This window comes from Tachysurus vachellii, chromosome 8, assembly GCF_030014155.1.
Source record: "Tachysurus vachellii isolate PV-2020 chromosome 8, HZAU_Pvac_v1, whole genome shotgun sequence".
In the NCBI taxonomy this organism is placed as follows: domain Eukaryota; kingdom Metazoa; phylum Chordata; class Actinopteri; order Siluriformes; family Bagridae; genus Tachysurus; species Tachysurus vachellii.
Genome location: NC_083467.1, coordinates 29,034,565 through 29,061,501, shown reverse-complemented (window position 1 = coordinate 29,061,501; position 26,937 = coordinate 29,034,565). Strand labels below are relative to the sequence as shown.

Genomic DNA, 26,937 nt, shown 5'->3' with positions numbered 1-26,937 from the left:
GGTATGTCTGATGTTTTTCTCTCTCCTTGTCGGTGTTTTAAATAATGCTTTAAAATTGGTGTGTGTTCACACACTCACTCACACACACACATACACAAATAATGCTTTTGCATCTGTGTCACGTTTGTGTGTAATTTCGTGTAAATATAGCATGTAATTTTGTTGGTTTCTTATGTGCACACACTATGATTAATGCTGGCTGTTGTGCCACTCAAATAACCCCCTGGGGGGACAGACGTGAAGGAAGGTAGGTAGGTAGGTAGGTAGGTCCGTCCGTCCGTCCGTCCATCCGTCCGTCCGTCCGTCCGTCCGTCCGTCCGTCCGTCCATGTAAACAGGGTGCATGATTTTTCAAGTGCTTATTTAAAATTCTTCTTTTGCTTTCTAACTAGCACCTTATTAAAGGTCCACAGAAAAGACAAGGTCAGTACAGTTAAGTGCAAAAGAGAATAAGACAAAATTTAAGAAAAAACAAAGAACCTTGTAACATTTTGCAGGATGAAGGACTTTGCACTGTGGTGTTTTTTATGTTACTTGACAAGCTGTAAAGTATTTTTTGGTTTGTTCTGTTACAAATCTGTTACAATGCAAGTAACTTTTCCCAGATGTTTTAAAGCATTATATGTTTTGTGTTATACATTATATATATCTAAAATGATAAAGTTTTACATGATACATTATATGTATCTAAAAGCAGATTAAAGAGTTTCCTTTTATAAAAGAAAATGTAAAACTACTAAGAAATATACCGTTGCATAAGAAGATTAAAACACAGACACGTTTTTTATTGAGAAAAAAAAACTGTACAGTTAAATTTTTCACTATTTTACTAAAGAAAATAACAACATTTCTAATCAGAGTTGGCTGACTATGTTCATGATATGATATGATAAAGTTCACTTCTCTGAGGGGAAAAAAAAAACAATGTTATGATGAATAAAATAAAACTAAATGCAGTTTGGCTCAAGTTTGTTTTTTAAACTGGTAAGTTACCTGGGCCAGAAACAGACAGTTCAATCTGGCAACCCTGATTACTGTTGTACGTATCCTCCTGTGTAGACGGTGCTGAGTTTAACACCAGCGTTTTATTAAGTTTGACAAAGAAAAACAGAGTTTGCGATGTTGTGCATCACGGTCAAAATAAAAATCTAACTTTAACCTAAAGAGTAAAAGGTTATAATTCTATACTGTACATAATTCAGAGGAAATAATTTCCCCCTCACATTCCATTTCAAATCAAGTCCAGAAGTTGTAAGCAGTTAATCAATCCCTGGTTTGTGCTGCATTATCCACTTATACATATTTATATATATATATATATATATATATATATATATATATATATATATATATATATATATATAAAAATGATATATATTTTTAATCAACAGTGGTGTGCTTTAAGCAGTGGGTATTATAGAAATGATCCAAGCTGTGATAGCATTTGCCTGTATGGATCTTCAGGATTTATAGCTGAGCCACATGATTCCACAGCTTTTTACTGCACCGGCGTCTATGAGGACAGAGTATAATACTGCACAAGACACTGACGTCGTGATAAATATTTTAGCTGCCTCAGTAATATACCTGAATACGCATGATGGTGCCGCTGATGGCTTCCTCTGTGTGTTAGTGCACCTGGTTTTGTCTTTTTCTTTGTGTTGACGTTTACCTTCCTACTTCAAACTGTGAGCCTTTCACTGGTCCACTAATGTACAATTAATGTACAGTTAATGTTTGCATCTGTACTGAATGTAGCATATCGTCGCTGTCGGGTGGAAACCTTGTATGTCCAAATTTGGTCAATTTCATATTTTTTCACATATGGATGCTATTGGTCAGTCCCCACGTGGGTCTGTTATTTTTACAAGTTATTAACCAATCTAAAGTCTTGAAAATAGCTTGAGCACAAATCTCATAACTCCATTGGACACTTCAACTGTCCACCTCTTCCTCACTCCGTGTGAGAGCTTCACGGCATATTTCTCCTCAAGAAGAGTCGCAACGAATCAACACGTCTTCTGAGGTAAATGTCTTCAAAACACTGGGCTCAAAGAAAAAAAATCTTGACCCCCGCTAGTTCTGGTGCTCGTCTGAGGACAGGAATTTAGCGCAAGACAATCCACTGCAACGCGGACTAAACCCTGTGCACTGCAGATAAGGTACGGCGTTTTTTTAATTTCCTGAAAAATAACGGCTTTGGAGATACGAGGATTCCGCCTGACAGCGATGATTTGTAATGTAATGTTTAAGGCACCGTTTCACTTTTTATACAATATTATATTGCATAAAATAGTTAATATTTCTTCTTTCCAAAAAAACTTTGTTTATTCTACACACCAAAGCAAATTTCTTGTACATGTAAAAGCCCAGAGATGGGGGACTCGAGTCATATGACTTGACTCGAGTCAGACTTAAGTCACAAATTTGAGACTTAAGACTTGCTTGACAAGACTCGACTTGACTTTGACTTGACATTCATGACATGAGACGTACTTGTGACTTGCACATGTGTGACTTACTCCCACTTCTAGTAAAACCCCAGAGTACTTAAAGCTGATTCTGAGTCTGAATATTTTGATCATAGATCACTCAAATAAATTTTTACATTAAAGTAGTTGCACAATCATCAACACACACATCAACAGGTAACTTCACCTGTTATGGACTAAGGCATGAAGACTGAATTCATTATTATGCACCCGTGAATGAAGCGTGTTGTGCTTTTGCCACATGTTCATACAGAATGTCAGTGGAACCGATGAAATAAAGGAGATAAAAGAAGCACCCCTCAGAAAGAGGTGAAGGGTTTCTCAGCATGACACACAAACATACAAATACACTGAAGAAAAAAATAATAAGAAGAAAATTGTTGAATTTATATAATTCAAACGCACACATCGGTTCCGTGTGATTGAAACGAGTAACGTGAACACAATTCATGGTTCGAACATACAACATGATTTGACGTGTTTTTAAATCATTGAATAAAATCTACCCTTTTTACCCTCAACTGTAGGAGCAGCAGGATAATCTCACCTGACCAAGCCCAGGTGTACGTAACCATGATGACCATTTAATGACATCCAGCTACACAATAGCATCAAACAGCCGTTTAAGAGACACTCAGTTCTTATACTCAATTTATATTTTAAACGATATAAAACTAGTCCTGCATTCTTCCTGTCTCTGATACACGCAAAGTATCTCATGTTATGTGCCTCTGAGATGCTGGAATAAACTTCTTGATAGTTGTATTTGTATTCACACTAGAACTGGTTTACGTTAAGAAATAGTTTATGTTTATGTCGTTAAGAAAGTGATTCAACTTAAAGGTGAGGTCTCCGATGTTTGAGAACTGCTTCAGAAAACTGAGTCGGGACGACAAACAAACGAAAATCAAAACAAACGTGTAGCCAATGAGCAGAAAGGGGCGTGTCTTGTCAATATGGGCGGAGAGAGTGTTCAGTGCACATGTGTGACATTAGCAGAAAGCGGTTTTAACATTGACATGGAGGATAAAAACAAAGAAAGAAAGAGAAGAAAGACTTACGATAAGGTAAGAAGTAGGACGTGTTAATATAGGATCAGCTTTCCAGCGCTGGAGAGAACTGAAGGAGCAGGAAGTTGGTCACATATTCACAGATTGGAGTTTCCTGAGTCAATAACTCCTGAGCTAAACACTGTTACTACACAAATAACACCTCTTTTCTATCGTAGTAATGTAGAGACGCAGCTACAACCGTGTTTTGTGTAGTAACAGTGTTTAGCTCAGGAGTTATTGACTCGGGAAACTCCAATCTGTGAATATGTGACCAACTTTACTTAAGACGCCGAGGCGCTTTTTTCCTTCTCGATAGGTGAGTAACGTTGGTTTTGTTTTGTTACACAGAACTAATATATGTCTTTGTCCTTTACATGATTATGCTTGTGTGTCATTTTTGCTTGTTTGTTTATCTACAATCGTATTGTTCTTCCCTTCAGCTATGATAAAGACACATTTCTTTCCATTAGTTGCCTGCGTTACGTATGTATGTGTGGGCGGAGCTATCAATACAGGGGTGGGGCCCATTTGGGTTAGGGGTGTGGTTGTTTTGGTGATTTCAAATGTCAACATTCACTTTCAAACATCGGAGACCCCACCTTTAACTTTAGTATGAGAATTAAAATCAGTGAGAAACGTAATATTTTTTCCTTAAATTCAACAGACCACATACTCCATTTTTTAGATTTAGATTTAAAGAAAGATTATTTAGGTTATTGCTCCCAAAAACAAAAATACTAAAATATTGCATTTAAAAGATTTCTTTCTGTCTGCACTAAAGGAGCGAAACAAATTCTGACACCAAATTCGATTACAAACTGAAATGATTAGGCTTACAGTACAGCCACAACACTACGGAAGGAAACTTTCCAACATCCCGATTGAAGCGCAAGACTGAATGTGTGAGAAAATCACACTTCACTAGTGAGACATCAGACTGCACACTGACTGTGTGAGAAAATCACACTTCACTAGTGAGACATCAGACTGCACACTGACTGTGTGAGAAAATCACACTTCACTAGTGAGACATCAGGCTGCACACTGACTGTGAGAAAATCACACTTCACTAGTGAGACATCAGACTGCACACTGACTGTGTGAGAAAATCACACTTCACTAGTGAGACATCAGACTGCACACTGACTGTGAGAAAATCACACTTCACTAGTGAGACATCAGACTGCACACTGACTGTGTGAGAAAATCACACTTCACTAGTGAGACATCAGGCTGCACACTGACTGTGTGAGAAAATCACACTTCACTAGTGAGACATCAGACTGCACACTGACTGTGTGAGAAAATCACACTTCACTAGTGAGACATCAGACTGCACACTGACTGTGTGAGAAAATCACACTTCACTAGTGAGACATCAGGCTGCACACTGACTGTGTGAGATAATCACACTTCACTAGTGAGACATCAGGCTGCACACTGACTGTGTGAGAAAATCACACTTCACTAGTGAGACATCAGACTGCACACTGACTGTGTGAGAAAATCACACTTCACTAGTGAGACATCAGACTGCACACTGACTGTGTGAGAAAATCACACTTCACTAGTGAGACATCAGGCTGCACACTGACTGTGTGAGAAAATCACACTTCACTAGTGAGACATCAGACTGCACACTGACCGCTTTTACCAAGTTTGTTAACATATCGTTCATATTTTATACCTCCTCTGAATCCTAACAATCCCTCCATAACAAGTTTCTACACCGAATGCTGAACCTCAGATCTATCTGACATTAATATACGAGTAATTAATCCTTAATTCATGGTTCAGTTTACAATGCTGTATCATTTTTAGGTTTAACACCACTTATTTTTAGAGCAAAAATATTCTGGACCTTTGCGGTAATACAACCGACTATCGATTCAACATTAATTAATAAACCTGGCTTCCAAATTAATACATCTGGATATGAAACCAACAGTTTTGTATCATGTACAAAATGTCATTTGAACTTTTTATCTTATGTTTTTATCTTTTATTTTATCTATGTCATTTGAAGCGTTATAAGCTGAAGAAATGTAGCAAGTTTAACAAAAAGTGTTCATTTTTATTTGCAGAATTGGACCCCTGTTAATAAATACAATTTTTTCTTGCTTGTAGTCAGTTTGAGTGGAAAACTATTTGCTACGGACGACTTAACAACCATCCGTCAATCAAACACATGCTTTTGGCTTCAATTCTTCTAGAAAAGGATGTAGTAAAAGTATAACGTAGAATAAAAGTGACAGATCATACATGATGTCTAATATTGAAAATAATCATTTTAACAATTAAAGCGATCTTGATAAGATAAATATATAAATATATAAATAGGATAGATACATACAATATTCATCAAATAAATTCACAAATTTCAGCAGTATCCACAAATTTAGGGCAATAATTGGTGCAATAAATGCTAAACAAATTTAAAGTAATAAATTAAGTTAATAAGTTAAATTAAGGCCACGTTTTATTCTATCCATGGCTAGTCTATAGTTTCATGGTTAATCCAGCTGGATATAATCCCAGTTTCTACATGATTCATTTTTGTGTATCAACATTTTCAGTTATAATGATGGCGGCACATCAGACTTAAATGTCTGTGTCTGATCTGTGATTCAGACCAAGAAGAAGTTTGGTCAATAATTTATATAGTGACTACACACACACCCACGCACACACCCACACACCCACACCCAAACACCCACCCACCCACACACACCCACACACCCACCCACAGATAAACAAAGATAAAGATAAATAAAGACTTATATAAAGCAACACAGTGATGATTTTCAGTTTTACTGATAAGCAGAAATCCTGTACCTTTAATAGCGTTGTGTATGTAATAGAGGAACTCTAGCGTCTGCAGTGCGCTCTGTGTAAACACCTGAACCTCAGTGATGATGGGAGGAAGCAAATCACACCTTTATCTCAACACATTACAGCCTCTCACAGGAATCAATCATAATTCAATTAGCTGAGGCAGGAGGCAAGTGATCCTGGCATAAACATTACACACACACACACACACCCTCACACACACACAGACTCACACACACACAGACTCACACACACACACACACACACACAGACCCACACAGACTCACACACACACACACACTCACACATAGACACACACACACAAAATCACAAATGCATATAATCACAACTAATGACCTGCAAACTCATTAGACAGAGAATGTTGGAGGTTGATATAGAGAGGATCACTGCTTGGGCTCCTTTCAGCTAAGGAGAAATAAATTTTTATTGTGATGCTCCATCCTCACAGCATCAGAACTGTAACTTTTATGCAGGTGAAGAAATTACTTCTTAGATTAAATCAATTTTACTTTAAAAATATGAATAGAAATGACAGGCGTGCAGACAGAAGTGGCTCAGCAGTCTGGAAAACTAGACTTAGAGCGTGAAAAAGTGATCAGTCGTGTGCTTGTGTTGCATTTGGACTCATTTAATCCTAATAACAGTTGTTTTTGATTCTTCTTTGTCTTGGTAACAATAGTCTTGTTATCGTTTAATTGTATAACTGATTGTCTTGAGTCTGAAAGACAAAACATTTGATCAAAAAAGTGGAGAAAAAAGCAAGAAGGACTAAGAATTACATCATGTGAATTTAGTATTATTATTATTATTATAATATATTATATTATATTATTATAATTTAATATAATTTATTATATATTATATTATTATTATTATTAGGGTTCAAGCGCGAAGCGCTGGAAACCTATTGTTTTTGTTAGGATTTTTATTATTATTATTATTATTATTATTATTATTATTATTATTATTATTATTATTATTATTATTCCGCCCTAGAAACGGTCGTGCAGCCCAAACCGTAAGGCCTAGAGAGCTCAAACTTGGTCAGATGGTAGTACTGGTCACAGTTACTCAGGGCCAAGGTCTCAGCGGAATCGGACAATTTGGGGCGCTTCAGCGTTCTTCAACGCGTTTGTGCCCATAACTCCTAAACCGTATCTCCAAATCTCAAGTGCTTTATATCATTGGAATCCTTGGCTCATGACTTAAAAAACGTATATCTCCGATTTCATTTCCGCCATTAAATTTTTTCGCTATAGTGCATTTTGTCCGAAACCTACTTTTGCTAACTAGTCCTAGGTTTTTCGCTTGATCGAGACCAATCCAGTGCAGTAATATTCTCTGGAGTCTCAATGTCAATAATCTTCGAAAAAAAGTTGAAATTTTGATTCAGGGTCCTTAAGGGGCCCCAAAACGTTTGGACTGTGAGGAGCCAGTTTTACTAAAATGTCAATAACTCAAGAACTAAATGAGCTATCAACACCAAACTTGGAAGACATATGAAAGAGGTCAAACTGAGGTTACAGTTCAAAAACCGCGGCGATTGGCCACTTGGTGGTGCTATAACGGAAAAATCACTAAAAAACATTTTTAAAAAAAAAAAAACAGTCCAAAAACCCAATTTTGTGCTGACTTGTAAGGCAAAGATTCTGATTCTGATTCTCTGAGTGGGTGTAGGCGGGGCTTGTCTTGAAATGGGAGGGGCTTTACCCGGTAATAATTAATTTGCAATATTTATAACACTAGCTTACTACCTTTATGTTTTTATGAAATACAGCAAAAACGTGTCAGACACTCAGTGTCTGGTTACTGGTTAGAGACAGCTGAAGGTTTAAAAAAGAAAAAAAAATCTCCGACAGGCAGAGACGCAATGCGAGTCGCATTCTACCAAGCAAGCACCACGTCTGAACGAACCCACATTTACCAGAACTCTACTGGTTAGTAAGTACGTATTATTAACGTTACAACCCGAAGTAAAAAGCTGAAGAAACCCTAAACGTTAACGGAAAAGACCCGCGAACCCGAGTGACTGAGGGAGAGACAGAGAGCTGTTCTGTGTGTGACTGTGAGTGAGCAGAGCGAGACACAGCAACACAATACATCTGTATGTGTGTAGGGGAGGGGCGCTGTGACTAGCCTATCACTGTAGGGGAGGGGCGCTGTAACTAGCCTATCACAGAACGCTGACACAATCAGCTAGCCAATGATGATTTTCATTCAATCCGAGCACAGATATTGACTCGTATTACTCATATAATACTCGTACTCGGCAGAAGTGCTTTATCCGTACCGGATACTCGTTTCAGCCAAGTATCCGGCTCATCTACATTTACATTTACAGCATTTGGCAGACGCCCTTATCCAGAGCGACGTGCATAAGTGCTTAAATCTCTAACATTGAATACATTAATGCTGGCTCACTAAGTTACATACTTAAGATACCTTCATCTCTAAGGTTCTAAAGATTCATCTCTAATGGATATGACTTTGTTTATTTTAGGGAAAACTGGACGGGTGAGTACTTCACATGACATATGTTGTGGCACCCTCTGTAGCATGACATATGTAGCATGACATGACATATATTGTCATGTCAATCCAAAGGCCTTAAAAGCTTGAACCCGGGAAATGCTGCTTGCAGCTTTAATTATTATTATTATTATTATTATTATTATTATTATTATTATTATTATTATTATTATTATCATTATTATTATAGTAGAAGTAGTAATAGTTTTATTCTAGTTGTAGTAGTATTTCCTTCATCTCAGAATAAAAGAACAGTGATTGAAAACTTGGAGTAAAAAGTCAAGTAGCCTCTGTGATGAGTGATGAATGGGCTGGAGGCATTGAGCAGCCTTCGCTTGATACCATATGTCACACAGTCTGTTATTAACAAGTGCCAAACGCTACAACTTATGATGGCGTGCACAGCAACACCCATACAATGTTCGTGAGAAGAGAAGGCGCCTGAGCAGTTCTGTGATCTGTGACACACAACGGGTTGTGGTAGCTTAGTGGTAAAGGTGTTGGTCTATCAAACGGAAGGTTGTGAGTTCGATTCCGACGTCCACCAAGCTGCCACTGCTGGGCCCCTGAGCAAGGCCCTTAACCCTTAATTGCTCAGTTGTGTACAAATGATATAAGGGTGTCTGCTAAATGCTGTAAATGTAAAATGTGAGTGATGGGAAAAGGCTTGTGGTAGGCAGGTGAAATGGAGCACTGCTGGTCCAGGTGTCACATTGTGTGGGAGAACAATGAAGCCGATCTTCTACACCTCAGGTTCATGGGAACTGAATACGGACCTGACCTGCACTACGTAAAGAGGTTAGCGGAAATGTAAAAAAAAAAAAAAAAACAGCAACATAAATTTGGCTTCTTTGGAGCATCACACCTTCAGGGTTTGGGGTTTTGGCTCCTTCTTCTGCCTTGTGTGTGGGGTTTCCTCCTTCAGTCCAAAGGCATGTGTTGTAGCCCAACTGGCATCTCTAAATTGTGTGATTGTTTGTGTGTGTGTCTCTGTGTGTGTGTCTCTGTGTGTAATGTGAGATAGACTGGCATCCTGTCCAGGATGTCTCCTGCCTCGTGCCCTGAGTCTCCTGGGATAAACTCCAGGTTCCCCCTGACTCAGTAGGATAAGCGGTGTTGAGAATGGATGGATGGACAGATGGATGGACAAACGGATGTGTTCTTTGTTCTGACTGAATGATTTGAATACGTATTGAGTATTTATGCATTAAGTCACTATTTGTTTCAGTGTTCAGTATTTGAAAGCTTTACTCAGAAGCTCACAGGATGTAGATAAAATGATGTAAATAACATGATATGACCTTCTCACTTAACACATCTCAGCACCTATGGGAGATACCAACTGAGAGAATATCTTACAAACGTACATTCGGTGTGTACTGCTGCAGGAGACTCCTAAAGTAAACCTGTTCGGGCAGCTTGTTGTGGCCTGAACTCCTTACTAAGCCATTTTATCTTAGATTTCCCTTTAATTCATCACCTGTCTGTACACCATCCGTATGATCTCCGCTCCACTCCACTCTCATGAATATGTTTCTTTATAAATATGACTGCAGGGTTGTAATATTGCCCTGATGCTATCTCACAGCTGCTACATAAATTCACCATTTGGAGGAAGTCTCAATCCACCATCTGTGCCAAAAAAGTGGCACAAAATCTACTTAAATTTCAGACCTGTTCAGCATTTTGGTGTCGTCTTCTCAGCTTTAATGACTCTGCACTGGCAGGGACACGTTATGAAAAACCTTATGATCCGCTTTAGATCGAAACCATCCCAGTGTCATCTGAACACATGATTTAGGCATAAGGGGAAATTAGGGAAATTAAGATTAGACATGAGGGAAATCAGACCTGTATGAAGCAGTTAATATGGTCAATAGCATACATTTGCTTATGTACAATGAGGCTCGAAAGTTTGAGCACCCCAGGTAAAAATTTGTGTTAATGTTCATAAAGAAGCCAAGAAAAGATAGAAAAATCTCCAAAAGGCATCAAATAACAGATTAGACATTCTTATAATATATCAAAAAAAGTTCGATTTGATTTTTCATCATTTACCCTTTCAAAATAACAAAAAAACTAAAAAATGCAACAACTGCAAAAGTTTGGGCACCCTGCAGAGATAATACCTTGTACCGCCCCCTTTGGAAAGCTGAGACCTGACAGTGTCATGGATTGTTCTCAATCATCATCTGGAAAGACCAGGTGATGTCAATCTCAAAGGTTTTAAATGCCCAGACTCATCTGACCTTTGCCCCAACAATCAGCACCATGGGTTCTTCTAAGCAGTGGTCTAGAAAACTGACACTGAAAATAGTTGACAAAGGGACAAAGAAAGTGGTGCTGTGTGGTTATGTGATTAGTGGTAGCCTAGTGGTTAAGATGTTGGCCTACCAACCAGAAGGCTGTGAGTTTACATCCCAAGTCCACAAAGCTGCAACTGTTGGGACCCTGAGCAAGGACCTTAACCCTTAATTGCTCAGTTGCATAAAAAATAAGATATTTTATCTTATAATAAGTCGCTCTGGATAAGAGCATCTGCCAAATGGCATAAATGTGCTGGACATTTACTACTTTCTTTTAAATATCTTAAACATTTCAAATCCTGGTTATAACCTGTTTAAAAAACAAAATAAGAACTTCAGGTTGTCACATAATTATTGTGATTAATGTGGTCTCAAACATTTTGGGCTCTGACCCACTGTATGCGATGGTGTGTGTCGATAAACAGACAGACGGACAGACAGACAGACAGCAGTCAAAAGATGAATGGGTTATAAAATTTACTTCTTTTATCTAAATCTAATTTCGGTAGGTTGTCTTTAATTATTGCTTAATGATATATATATATATATATATATATATATATATATATATATATATATATATATATATATATATATATTTTATATATAATGATTTACCATCTAATTCTAACTTTTACCCAAGTGTTGCTGATTTTTTATTTTTTTTATATTAGTATTTTTCTGATTCATTTATATGAACATGCTCATGCTACTGCATTATTGTTTCCATGGTAACGCCTCATGTACAGCCACTTATACTGTATGGTAAACAATTTCAGAGTTAAGTCTTCGGGACGGATGAAGATTTGTTGCTTTATGGTCAAAATTTTATTTTCTTACTTTCTTAACTTCAAGAGTGTGTAAAAAGAGCGAGTTGATGATGATGATGATGATGATGATGTTTATAGCTGCTATAATGTAAGCGATAAAACGAATTCACTTGGTTCACAACATTGAACATAACAAATAACAGATAAAACATTAGGACGTCTGATTCTAAAGTAAAAAAATGAATTGGCTGTGCTGGCAAATCGCTGCGATATCAGACAAACAAATCCCAATTAGGATGTGGGCTTGTGATCAGAACAGTACACATTACAGCTCATTCCTTATATATAGCCTTCCAATTTATATTTTGGAAAATAGCATGTGTGAATAAACGCTGCTCAGACAAAGCCTTTAAAAATAATAAATAAATAAATAAATAGATAATTATATAAATAAATACAGGTTGTCTTACCAGTCCTGGGGTTCTGAAATCGTCTCAAATCCTTGGATGTTTTCTCACTCATTTAATAGCGCCTTTATCATCTCAGGAACAGCAAGTTTCCTACGAAGGCCAAGATGGAAATATTCACGTAAACATCTTAAATAAATACGATATGTCTCCTAAAAGAAGCAGCATGGCAACCAATTAGTGGGAGAAACTGGGGACCAGTTAGCACCACCGACTGATCTCTGTACTAGACTTCAATCATTATAAGCAACAAAACCATAGCATTATAATAAGGAAAGGAATTAAAAGGGCTGCATATAAGGTGTTTAAACGTACAGTAGTTCCCAGGAGATCGCTCATAAAGCAAGTAACACTGAACCAAAGCCAACATAACAATTATAGATAAAAGCTAGAAGTGAAAGATGTGAAATCCAGAGTTAACATCAAAAAAACATGATGTGACGTCCTATATATAAATATAAATCTGTATATAAATCAAACAATAAGAGATAGAAAAAACAACTGTATAACAAACTATAAGAAAGCTAAGAAAGTTTGTAATTGATCATTTTAACTTTCATTTTCTTTTGTTTATGTTTTTTTTCAACACAGTCAAGACAGACCATGCAAATTTTGTAAATTTCTTGCAACGTCGGTTTCTTTTAACTGCAAACGATTCCAAAAAGAACATACAAACATAACAGATGCAGATTTTATTTGGAAATTTACAAATTAGGTTAGTGAACAATAAACAACGTACAGATAATAAGAATCATATTGTTATTAATTGTTTACCTTTCATTTTTGTCACAAATGTTTTTTTTCTTGTTTTAAATCGCGATTTATCAATATTCAAATTTTGTAAATGAAATTTCACAACATTTTAGACAAACTGGTAAAAGAAGACATCACACTTCTAATATTACTGTAATATAAAAATCTAATATTGGACAAAAAATAAAATTTGTAAATAAATAAATTTCTGTATCATATAATTCATATAAAATTACTTGGTCTTGATTGGTCAATTTGAAGCGTGCGTGTGTCAGTGTTTTCAAGACAAAGTTAGCAAACAGTTAAACATTAAAGCTTGCTATTGTTAGAGAATATACCTAAATAAATCTAGTCAACTACTAAAAATTAAAAAAAAAAAAAGTCTATAAGAAAAATAATAACATGAGAATATACCTAAAAACAACAAGCTAGCTAATGGTTTAGAATATCATTCATTCATTCATCTTCTACCGCTTATCCGAACTACCTCGGGTCACGGGGAGCCTGTGCCTATCTCAGGCGTCATCGGGCATCAAGGCAGGATACACCCTGGACGGAGTGCCAACCCATCGCAGGGCACACACACACACACACACACACACACACTCTCATACACTCACGCAATCACACACTACGGACAATTTTCCAGAGATGCCAATCAACCTACCATGCATGTCTTTGGACCGGGGGAGGAAACCGGAGTACCCGGAGGAAACCCCCGAGGCACAGGGAGAACATGCAAACTCCACACACTAACCACTAAGCCACCGTGCCCCCCGGTTTAGAATATCACTAATTAGATAATGTTGAAAAAATTCGAGAAAATCAAGCAACTATTAAACACGCAACATTGCAAAAAAGATCCAGTCAGTTTGCATCAGCACTTTATATAAAAAAAGATTTCTAGAAACAAAAAAAAATAATAATTATATATATATATATATATATATATATATATATATATATATATATATATATATACATACATATATATATATATACATACATATATATATATATACATATATATATATATATATATATATATATATATATATATATATATATATATATATATATATATACATACATATATATATATGTATATATATATATAAAACAAAACAGTAATAACAGCTGTGGACTGAAATAGATAGAAGTTAACACTACACTTGGGTCTTATCCAAAATCTCTGTTTCTACCACCGAGGCCGTGGGAGCTGAAGCAGTCCATAGTACATCGTATTAAAGCACCGAAAACAAACAACAAACTTGTTTTTTCGAATAAGAAATAACTGACCACAAAGTAACAACATGGTCAGCAGCAAGAACTTGTTTTTCAGAAACACTTTTTTTCCTATTTCTGTTTAAACAAATGTCAATTCTATTAAATTTCTTAAACGATAACTTTGTGCAAACTTTAACGTTATGGTTTTTCCAGTTAAAATTCTCAGTTATATAAATGTACAGCTCTAGAAGACTGAAAACGAGGACTGAAAGTAAGTCAACAGGTCTATAAGGTTAAGGATTTGTTTTCCCAACAGACCTCACTAATGGTGGCCGGTGGATTCGAGACCTCGTCTCAGCCTGACAGGTTCTAAATGTGATGAAGGACACAGTGCTGAGGGCAGCACGACTCGAGTCACTGTTCTAAAGCAGAGCCTAACACGTGTCCCTCAGGCTTTCAGTGTCAGAGTTCCTTTTTGCCTCACCACATTCAGCTACACAACTTTTTGACTTGTATGAGAAGAAACTTATTACACTTCAACTGAAACCTTTTTAATAAACCATTTGCACTCGTTTGACAAAAAACAACACAGAAGCAGATCGTGGTTTGAAGCTTGACATCTGGCTTTTAGTAGAACACAAAATCAATGTGCAGTTCAACTCAATATTATTTGTGTAGCGCTTTTAACAATAGACGTTGTCTCAAAGCAGCTTTACAGAGCATAAGAAACATAATACAAATAATACAAAAAATTTTATATTATACAAAGATTAATATGAGACAAAAAATTCAAGATTTATATTAAATGTATTTTTAAATGTGTTTGAATTTATTCCCAATGAGCAATAAAAAAAGTCAAAACAGCTTCCAATTAATATTAAATTATAAAAATATAATAATATTATATAAAAATATGTAATAAAATTTATTAAAAATAAAACTGTACAAAAATCTGAAACGTTGAACAGAAAACAGGGTTTTAAAAAAGCTCCTGAAGGAACATGACTGATTAGAAAAGCGAACACTAATCTACCCAGAAATCAGACTCATCCCCAAAAAAGTGCAATGCTACAAAACTTATCCCACAAACTGTGCACAAGTTCGGTGGGAAAAAAAAACTGTGAGAAAAACTACAAAAAGTTTAGTTTTATAAATTAATTTGGTGCTATTTTTATGAACAGTAAGATGTCTGACATCTTCTGTGTCCCACAGTGTTCCTGTCACTCAAAGTGTTTGTCACATGATGCAGCTCATGCACACAAATGATAATGTACAAAAGGGCTATGAGATGTAAATGCACAGCTAAATAGAATTAACCGAGACGTGCGACCTGACGAAAGTAAGATTTCACACGTCTGCTTATTGTATCCTTGTGAAAATCTTAGATGGCTGTTTTTCTGCTTCCTGACATACCCAAGTCCCAGAGTACAGGTAAGTGAAGCCTCCAGACTCTTAGGATCTAAACATCTGTCAGAGCCTCAGTGCTGCTGGGGGGAAGGCTGTGAGCTTCAGTCTCACAAACACACATACACACACTTACGCACACACACACACTCTCACACTCAATCACTCAATCACACTCACTCACCACACACACACACTCAATCACACTCACTCACCACACACACACACACTCAATCACACTCAATCACACTCACTCACCACACACACACTCACTCACACTCACACTCACACTCAATCACACTCACTCACCACACACACTCAATCACACTCACTCACCACACACACTCGCACACTCAATCACACTCACTCACCACACACACACACTCAATCACACTCACTCACCACACACACTCAATCACACTCACTCATCACACACACACACTGAATCACACTCACTCACCACACACACTCACTCACACACTCACCCACACTCAATCACACTCACTCACCACACACACACACACACACACTCAATCACACTCACTCACCACACACACACTCAATCACACTCACTCACCACACACACACTCAATCACACTCAATCACACTCACTCACCACACACACACACACACTCAATCACACTCACTCACCACACACACACTCAATCACACTCACTCACCACACACACACTCAATCACACTCAATCACACTCACTCACCACACACACCCAATCACACTCACTCACCACACACACACTCGCACACTCAATCACACTCACTCACCACACACACACTCTCACAATCAATCACACTCAATCACACTCACTCACCACACACACACACTCGCACACTCAATCACACTCACTCAATCACACACACTCCTCACACACTCCTCACACACTCCTCACACACTCCTCACAATCACTCACCACACACACACACTCTCACACTGAATCTCACTCACCACACACACTCACTCTTACACTGAATCACACTCACTCACCACACACACTCTCCACACACACTCACTCTCACACTGTCTCACTCACCACACACACTCACCCACACTCACTCATCACACACACTCACTCACACACTCACTCACACACTCACTCACACACTCACTCACACACTCACTCACCTCACACACACATCTCAATCTACAGAACAGAAAAACTTATTTGAACTGGACTAAATTCAGGCAGAACCAACATTTTCCCCAGTGGCACCGCCTCTGGTTCACACGCTGCTTCCTTAAAAGTATCGGCATGGAAGTAATCCATATGTGAATAGTTACAGAAGTAAAGTCAGCATTCAGAGATTCATTCAACATTAAAAAGTGTGTGGTTATAATAAAATATATAAAAATCCCCAACAGAGTGGTGTAATGAAGCAAATGTTTCTCTTAACATCCCACGTTACGATCTCAGCACATCCCAAAGTATTTACTCCTCTAGTACTGAAGTTTGCTATCCATTGGTTTAATTCTCCTGTTTCCGAGACGAGTCATTATACGTTAACGTTAACCTGCGATTCAACCAAGCATGCTACGTAACACAGTTGCCATCATGCACCGCTGTACAGGTTGCTTTCTCACCACAGTAAACCACCCCTGAGTTTGTTTTGTGAGGATCTTAGCTTGAATGCTACAATCGTATCAGGTATATGTCTAAAAGATCCAAACCAAACAAGCTACGTGTAAAAACCCCCTAAGCCCATAATGGTAACTTGGAACTAAAGTGTCCTTCTGGGTGGAAAGTTCAGGAGTAAAAGGATCTAGGTCTCTACAAAGAGACATTAAATACTGAACATATTAAAAGCTTCATGAAACAATCCTCTAACAAATGAGACTTACTAATTTGTGACACACAGGCCAAGTTAGGCTACACAGTAATTACTGGCTGGAAATAATGAAGCGAAGGTCACTATAACCGATAGAGAGGTGGAGAATAAAAAAGGATGTATGCCTGGGTGTATGATTGATAGGAGGAAAAAAAAACCACACAAATTCAGACATTTAAACTGATGTCGTTCTCTTCCAAATAAATTCATTTTGAATTTGATGTGATTTGTGGTTTTACTGTTTCATTCATAAATGATTCTGAAAATAACTGTCTCACGATACAAATATGCTAATTTAATAAAAAATATATAAAATGGCCTTTAAACACAAAACAGAAACTTGTTCATGATTGGTTCATTTGAAACGTGGGCGTGTTTTCAAGAAAAAGTTAGCAAACAGTTGTGAAAATTCTCAAACATTAAAGCTTGTTGTTGTTAGAGAATAACAAACCAATCAATCACAAGCCAAACTAGAACTACTAGGTTTAGATTACATTTATTTATAAAATATCATTTATAATACTGTTTACAACAAAAGTTTAATATTACAATTTAATATTACAACAATATTATCTAGACTAGCATGCTAAAGACAGTGCTGCACTAATGTTAACTAGCATGCTAAAGACAGTGCTGCACTAATGTTAACTAGCATGCTAAAGACAGCACTGCACTAATGTTAACTAGCATGCTAAAGACAGTACTGCACTGTTAACTAGCATGCTAAAGACAGCACTGCACTAATGTTAACTAGCATGCTAAAGACAGCACTGCAATAATGTTAACTAGCATGCTAAAGACAGTACTGCACTAATGTTAACTAGCATGCTAAAGACAGCACTGCACTGTTAACCAGCATGCTAAAGACAGCACTGCACTAATGTTAACTAGCATGCTAAAGACAGCACTGCACTAATGTTAACTAGCATGCTAAAGACAGCACTGCAATAATGTTAACTAGTATGCTAAAGACAGTGCTGCACTAATGTTAACTAGCATGCTAAAGACAGCACTGCACTAATGTTAGCTAGCATGCTAAAGACAGCGCTGCACTAATGTTAACTAGCATGCTAAAGACAGCACTGCACTAATGTTAACTAGCATGCTAAAGACAGCACTGCACTAATGTTAACTAGCATGCTAAAGACAGCACTGCACTAATGTTAACTAGCATGCTAAAGACAGCACTGCACTAATGTTAACTAGCATGCTAAAGACAGCACTGCAATAATGTTAACTAGTATGCTAAAGACAGTGCTGCACTAATGTTAACTAGCATGCTAAAGACAGCACTGCACTAATGTTAGCTAGCATGCTAAAGACAGCGCTGCACTAATGTTAACTAGCATGCTAAAGACAGCACTGCACTGTTAACCAGCATGCTAAAGACAGCACTGCACTAATGTTAACTAGCATGCTAAAGACAGCACTGCACTAATGTTAACTAGCATGCTAAAGACAGTACTGCACTAATGTTAACTAGCATGCTAAAGACAGCACTGCACTGTTAACCAGCATGCTAAAGACAGCACTGCACTAATGTTAACTAGCATGCTAAAGACAGTACTGCACTAATGTTAACTAGCATGCTAAAGACAGCACTGCACTAATGTTAACTAGCATGCTAAAGACAGCACTGCAATAATGTTCACTAGCATGCTAAAGACAGCACTGCAATAATGTTAACTAGCATGCTAAAGACAGCACTGCACTAATGTTAACTAGCATGCTAAAGACAGCACTGCACTAATGTTAACTAGCATGCTAAAGACAGCACTGCACTAATGTTAACTAGCATGCTAAAGACAGCACTGCACTAATGTTAACTAGCATGCTAAAGACAGCACTGCAATAATGTTAACTAGTATGCTAAAGACAGTGCTGCACTAATGTTAACTAGCATGCTAAAGACAGCACTGCACTAATGTTAGCTAGCATGCTAAAGACAGCGCTGCACTAATGTTAACTAGCATGCTAAAGACAGCACTGCACTGTTAACCAGCATGCTAAAGACAGCACTGCACTAATGTTAACTAGCATGCTAAAGACAGCACTGCACTGTTAACCAGCATGCTAAAGACAGCACTGCACTAATGTTAACTAGCATGCTAAAGACAGCACTGCACTGTTAACCAGCATGCTAAAGACAGCACTGCACTAATGTTAACTAGCATGCTAAAGACAGCACTGCAATAATGTTAACTAGCATGCTAAAGACAGCACTGCAATAATGTTAACTAGCATGCTAAAGACAGCACTGCACTAATGTTAACTAGCATGCTAAAGACAGCACTGCACTAATGTTAACTAGCATGCTAAAGACAGCACTGCACTAATGTTAACTAGCATTCTAAAGACAGCACTGCACTAATGTTAACTAGCATGCTAAAGACAGCACTGCAATAATGTTAACTAGTATGCTAAAGACAGCGCTGCACTAATGTTAACTAGCATGCTAAAGACAGCACTGCACTAATGTTAACTAGCATGCTAAAGACAGCACTGCACTAATGTTAACTAGCATGCTAAAGACAGCACTGCACTAATGTTAACTAGCATGCTAAAGACAGCACTGCACTAATGTTAACTAGCATGCTAAAGACAGCACTGCACTAATGTTAACTAGCATGCTAAAGACAGCACTGCACTAATGTTAACTAGCATGCTAAAGACAGCACTGCACTAATGTTAACTAGCATGCTAAAGACAGCACTGCACTAATGTTAACTAGCATGCTAAAGACAGCACTGCACTAATGTTAACTAGCATGCTAAAGACAGCACTGCACTAATGTTAACTAGCATGCTAAAGACAGCACTGCACTAATGTTAACTAGCATGCTAAAGACAGCACTGCACTAATGTTAACTAGCTGGCTAATTCTGCTAATGATCGCTTTTAGTGGCACATATTGAACATCACCTTTTTTATGCCAAACAGCATCTGTGAAATATTTTTATCTTGAACTTAATCTTGAAAAACAAAATGTTGGACATGTCTATCATATTTCTGAGGGCTGTGAAGCGCTCTTCTCCTGTTGGAGCTGAAAACACTTGCGGTATACTTGAGTGAAGTAGTAAAGGAAGACCGTAATGTAGCAGCTAATAAAGTGTAAAGAATTTAAAAAGAGTCTACGCTTCTTTAGTAGGGTCGAGGAAACAATTTCCTTGTGGTGATTGAAAAACAAACACTAGCGGGCTTCAGGTGCTATAGTGTTAGTAAAAAAACTGGAAGCAGAAGTATGAAGATTTGTTTAAAGAGTTTGAGATGAATTTTTGATGTACGCTGAAAAGTGACTGACGGAAGACTCATTATCAGTGATTGGTTACTACAGGAAAAATGGTGATCTGTGATTGGTTAGTGGGAAAAATGGTGATCAGTAACAGCTCATTTGAAAAATTCATAATCTATAAGTGTCATTGGAAAAAATGCTGTTGTTTCCAGTGACCAATCACTGATCACTATTGGTTGGGGAAAAATAGCAAGTGGTGATTAGTGGCTAGTGGCTAGGTTGTTAACAGGAGCAGTGGTGATCAATGATTGATTGGTCAGTGGAAAGAATGTGATTAGTGAGTGGTAATTGAGAACAATGGCGATCCTTGATTGGTGATTTGGAAAAAATTTGATTAGTGATCTCCAACAATGGTGATCAGTAATCAGGGCAGTGGTGATCGATGATTAGTAATTGGTCTTTGGGAACATCGGTGATCAATGACTGGAAAAATGGTGATTAGTGATTAGTCATTGGTAAAAGTGGTGATTTTAGCGGTGTAGCATTACTTTACATGTGGGGATTGGGGTGTTTCAAAATTCAGTAAGTTACAGAAACTGTAGGTTTTGAAGAGAATAAAAGTAAATGTTTCTGTACTTTATTTTCTCTGGTGACACTTTTTTAATGAAACTGCCAAGTCAATTTATTATTCATGAGAGAAAATGATGGTCCTTAAAACAAGGCACCTGTGATTTTAATAAGGAGGAAAAACTAGCACCACCTGTCTGGCATATTAAATATTAACGTCAATTTAACGTCCTTTAGGAAATGTTTGTTGATTTATGAACACAACGGAGCGAACCTGATAAATGATTTTAACAATCATATACTGTATATCCATTTTATACATGATGTATATAAATATTACAGAGCTTAGGCATAGTAATATAGAGGTAGATAAATATCCTTATGGAATATTTGATTTCATAAATTACCCAAGGGGTGCACGGTGGCTTAGTGGTTATCACGTTCGCCTCACACCTCCAGGGTTGGGGGTTCGATTCCCGCCTCCACCTTGTGTGTGTGGAGTTTGCATGTTCTCCCCGTGCCTCGGGGGTTTCCTCCGGGTACTCCGGTTTCCTCCCCCGGTCCAAAGACATGCATGGTAGGTTGATTGGCATCTCTGGAAAATTGTCCGTAGTGTGTGATTGCGTGAGTGAATGAGAGTGTGTGTGTGTGCCCTGTGATGGGTTGGCACTCCGTCCAGGGTGTATCCTGCCTTGATGCCCAATGACGCCTGAGATAGGCACAGGCTCCCCGTGACCCGAGGTAGTTCGGATAAGCGGTAGAAAATGAGTGAGAGAGTGAGTAAATGACCCATATGTGTAACAGGCCTAAATTTGTTAGAATCTGCTGATACTGTCCTTTACTTCTGTTTTTTTTGTTTTGTTTTTTTTTTCTTTCAGGATCGATGCTGAGCTCGAGACCAGTGATAACCTACAGAAAAAAGCGGACACAGAATCCAGATGGCAATCACCAAAATATAATCCTAATTAGCGCCCACAGATGGTCCGTTAAAGCATCAACTGACAGTTTTAGTTACTAAGGAGGCTTGAAATGGTTGAAAATACGTGAGAAGTACATTTAACCCAGGATGCTTAGTAAAAAGAGCTTTGATTTCATAAATCTGTGTACAAATAGTGACAGGAACAGGTTAAAGGTAAATAAAAGTCTTATGTCCTGGAACAGGTCGTATTTTATGACTCAAGATAAAGTATACAAGTTGCAATGAGTGTGAAATGAAAACCCTTCTTTCTTCTCTTTAGGCTGTGCATATAAATAATAAGTGAGAGAATGAATGAGTTGTTCGGAATGTACATAAAGTGATGTAAAAAATGTTAAGTTACGTAACATTTAGTAAACATTTAGTGACAGTACAAAATGCAGTGTGTGGTGTCATCAATAAAGTGGAGAGTGATTTATGGAGTTCTCCGGGATCTGTAGGGTGGACATGTCCGTATTAAAGCGTCTGATGAAGCCCTGAAAAAATAAGAGAGGCTCTGAGACTCTCGGTTCAGCCATCAGTATGAAAATGAAAGACTAATTTTCCCAGCAGGTCATAGAGTTGAGAATGTACAACAGGAAATCTGGAATCTTTAAAGAACAGACGTTTTCTTTAGGTGTCCAGATATTAGTCACTGCAAGCTCTATCCATTCCTCTGATACGGGTAAAGAAATGTGGATAATTTATTATAGAGCTAATAGTACAGTCATATCGTCGCTGTCGGGCGGAAACCTCGTATGTCCAAATTTGGTCAATTTCATATTTTTTCACATATCGATGCTATTGGTCAGTCCCCACGTGGGTCTGTTATTTTTACAAGTTATTAACCAATCTAAAGTCTTGAAAATAGCTTGAGCGCAAATCTCATAACTCCATTGGACACTTCAACTGTCCACCTCTTCCTCACTCCGTGGGAGAGCTTCACGGCATATTTCTCCTCAAGAAGAGTCGCAACGAATCAACACGTCTTCTGAGGTAAATGTCTTCAAAACACTGGGCTCAAAGAAAAAAAATCTCGACCTCCGCTAGTTCTGGTGCTCGTCTGAGGACAGGAATTTAGCGCAAGACAATCCACTGCAACGCGGACTAAACCCTGTGTACTGCAGATAAGGTACAGTGTTTTTTTAATTTCCTGAAAAATAACGTTTTGGAGATACAAGGATTCCGTCTGACAGCGACGGTTTATAATTAAGTGCCAATCAGAGCAACTATTAGGTCATAGGACATGTCATTATGACAGAAGGCACTCAGAAGTTTTGGTAAATTTTATGTTTTGCATACATGTCCTTTACAGATGAACCAAAACTACCCCCCACGTCCCCCCAACCTCCAATTAAAAATTAGCGCAAACATAATTTTTCTCCATCCAACAATCACTCTGATAAAAACGTTTTTCATAGCTGTTTTAATATTTATATAAGCACAGATTTGTTTCTGTTGGTTTTTAATATGTAGAGCACTTGTATTTCTAGTAAAGCACCAAAAATGTGAAGCAAATCCCAGCTATAATTCTGACACAAAGAATGGGATGAATAAATAGGACAGGGAATGAACAGAAAGGTGAAATCAATGCATCCACCACTTTGTCAGAAATCACTGTAAGCAGTACCTCAATTTAAAGCAGTACAAGAAAATGAGAAGTTCAAATACTAACACTACTCCTACAAATACAGATAAGGCTTCAGGGTTATGGGGTGGCTGCGATAGTAGAAATCCAATTCCTAATCGTCTAGGAGCTGTGAAGTGGAAATGCAAGTAATAAATCACTGTTTTTTTTTTTAAAGGCTCAGTGACCCATCTGTTTAAGGGGTACAGCCACACTTGAGTTGTGCTATACGTATACATCTCATGCTAAAACGTGGACCGGGAGTGCAAAGGTGGAGTGGAAGGAATTTAGAGAAGTGGAATCTTTAATGGGAACATTAATGAAGAAAATTCATTAATTTTATCAGTTTGCCATGTTACAGAAGTCCAAGACAAAGTCAGAGGTCTAGAATAAAGTCGGCCCTTAATTCAGACATTTAAAAATAATCTTGTTCCCGTAATTGTCACCTTTAAAAAATTTCATTAATGATACAATGATGTCATCTTTTAGACACCAAAGATTATAATATCCTAGGAATATTACACCAATATGTACGGTAGCTAGCTTTTAACGCAAGCTTGTTCAGAGCTGGTGTAGGATCAGGTTTTTTATTCCAACACATGAAGCTATTAAAGCCCAAGATCAAATGATCAAATGATGGAATCGGGTGTAGCTCCTGATCGATGGGAATGAAAACCTGCACCCCTACCGGCCCTTTACGGATAAGATTGAAAACCCGCATTATAACACTACTGACTACCTTGTTGACCGTAGATCTTTATTATAACATTATAACGTTACTGACTACCGTGTTGACCGTAGCTCTTGTTTACATGAAGTGCAATTACACGGTCGTGCTCATGAAGATTATAATCCTGAACCTCAAGACGTGAGATATAATCTCCAGTCTGACAGCTAAAACCTTGAGACCTTGCTCCAGAATATCAATCATATTACTCAAGTGGACAACCAAAACCTCTCAAAACAGGATGTTATTATTGTGGTCCATGACTACTGAAGTTGGGGAAGAACCTCAACTGTAAACAACTTTCATCACATTATATCATTTACAGCATTTGGCAAACGACCTTATCCATAGCGATTTAGAACATCTCTTTTTTTAATACAACTGAGCAATTGAGGGTTAAGGGCCTTGCTCAGATGCGCAACAGTGGCATCTCAGTAGAGTCCGGGATTCGAACTAGCAACATTTACTTTTACAGCATTTGGCAGAGGCCCTTATCCAAAGCGACTTACATTATCTCACGTTTGTACAACTGAGCAATCGAAGGTTAAGGGCCTTGCTCAGGGGCCCAAGAGTGGCAGCTTGGTGGACCTGGGATCGAACTCATAACCTTCCGATTGGTAGCCCAACACCTTAACCACTAGGCTACAACATGCCCACAGAATTTTGCCATTTCTTACTGTAGCATTCTGTGGGTATTGAACTTAGGTCAATGTCCTCTGTACTGTTTTTCCTACATAGGATCACTGGGAACATGAAGTCTATCCCAAGTTAAGATCTATCCCAATCCAACACAGGGCACAATCACAAACTAGAAGCCTTTATTTTGTCACATATACATTACAGCACGGTGAAATTCTTTCTGTACATATCCCAACTTTTGGAGGTTGGGGTCAGAGTGCAGGGTCAGCCATTATACACACTTGTTCAAGGGCCCACAGTGGCAGCACCGGGGCTTGAACCCCATCCTTAACCTCTTTAGCCACCACACACACATCCCATTCACACACTATGGACAATCAGCACGACTTTGGACCAGTGCAGAAAACCAGTGTATACAGATGAAACCCCCAAAGCACAGGGAGAACAAAGGAACTCCACACGAACACACACACACAGATCAGATGCAGGAATCAAACCCCTAAAGAATCAAAACCTGTTAACCATTAAGCCACCAAACCCAATGACACATCCAATGCCTATATTGTTGAATTTTCCTCAGAACCTGAACCAATCCTCCTGTCCTGTTCACTTTAGCACCAGTAGACATACTGTATCAGAGTGACCTCAGCAGGTTGGTTAGTAATTCTCAGTGTGGGGTTTATTTTCTTCCTTGTTCTGGACATGTAGCTCACCCAGGAAACTGTTCTCATTTTGTTCACTTTACAAATCTTTTTCTGACAACTTCAACCAAAGGGAGAAAATAAACAGCTTCTATTACCAGCATGTAAGCTATAAGTTGTGTATGGTTTGTCTCTGGGGATTGTGGGTACTTTGCTTTATAACAAACCTATTCACTGTTTGAATTATTGTTGTTATTTTGTCATGGCTTCATGGTTAGTCACAGCACGGGATCAGGTGATTAGCTCACTTACTGATTTTTTTAAATACAGGTAAAAAATACACATCTGACTATTAACTTGCACTTATTTATTCCAAACCAATCAAATTCCTTACCTCCTGAGGGTCTCATCTGCTGTAGGTCTGGCTGCAACATTGCAAACCTCTCCATCTGGCCTACAGGGATACGAGTGCACTGTAAACGCTTCGGCCCTGTAATCCGCTAGTGTCGCAAACACATTTCTACCTTTGCTGCTGCTCTTATAATGTTCCTAACTTTATCATACACAACAGCACAGAGGAACATGACACCGATGACTAGAACTCAACAAAACCTCTATCTAGTTCTGGCAAAGCACAAAATTGCTCACTTGCTCACAAAAACTCACTCTCTACAGTTTATAATAACAAATTATCATGAATCAGAATTTGCACTTCTGTTTTTCTTTATTCTGTTTATTATAAGAAAATAAAAGAAAGCTCTAAGCCGTACCCTCGGTGATGTTTTCATGCTCATGGCCGTCTGTGCTGTTGAACTTTTTGGAGTTTTGTGAGCGTTAGCGTGTGCAAGACGTGAAT

General features: G+C 38.0%; 1 protein-coding gene across 1 annotated transcript in view; it reads right to left on the bottom strand.

The window, feature by feature from the left end:
- The window catches only part of gulp1a (GULP PTB domain containing engulfment adaptor 1a), a 156,147-nt gene that overhangs the window by 83,116 nt on the left and 46,094 nt on the right, over nucleotides 1-26,937 (bottom strand). Inside the window, exon 2 of the mRNA XM_060877144.1 lies at nucleotides 12,472-12,561. The gene's annotated coding sequence lies outside the window, so the exon portion shown is untranslated. The remainder of the gene's footprint in view (nucleotides 1-12,471; nucleotides 12,562-26,937) is intronic.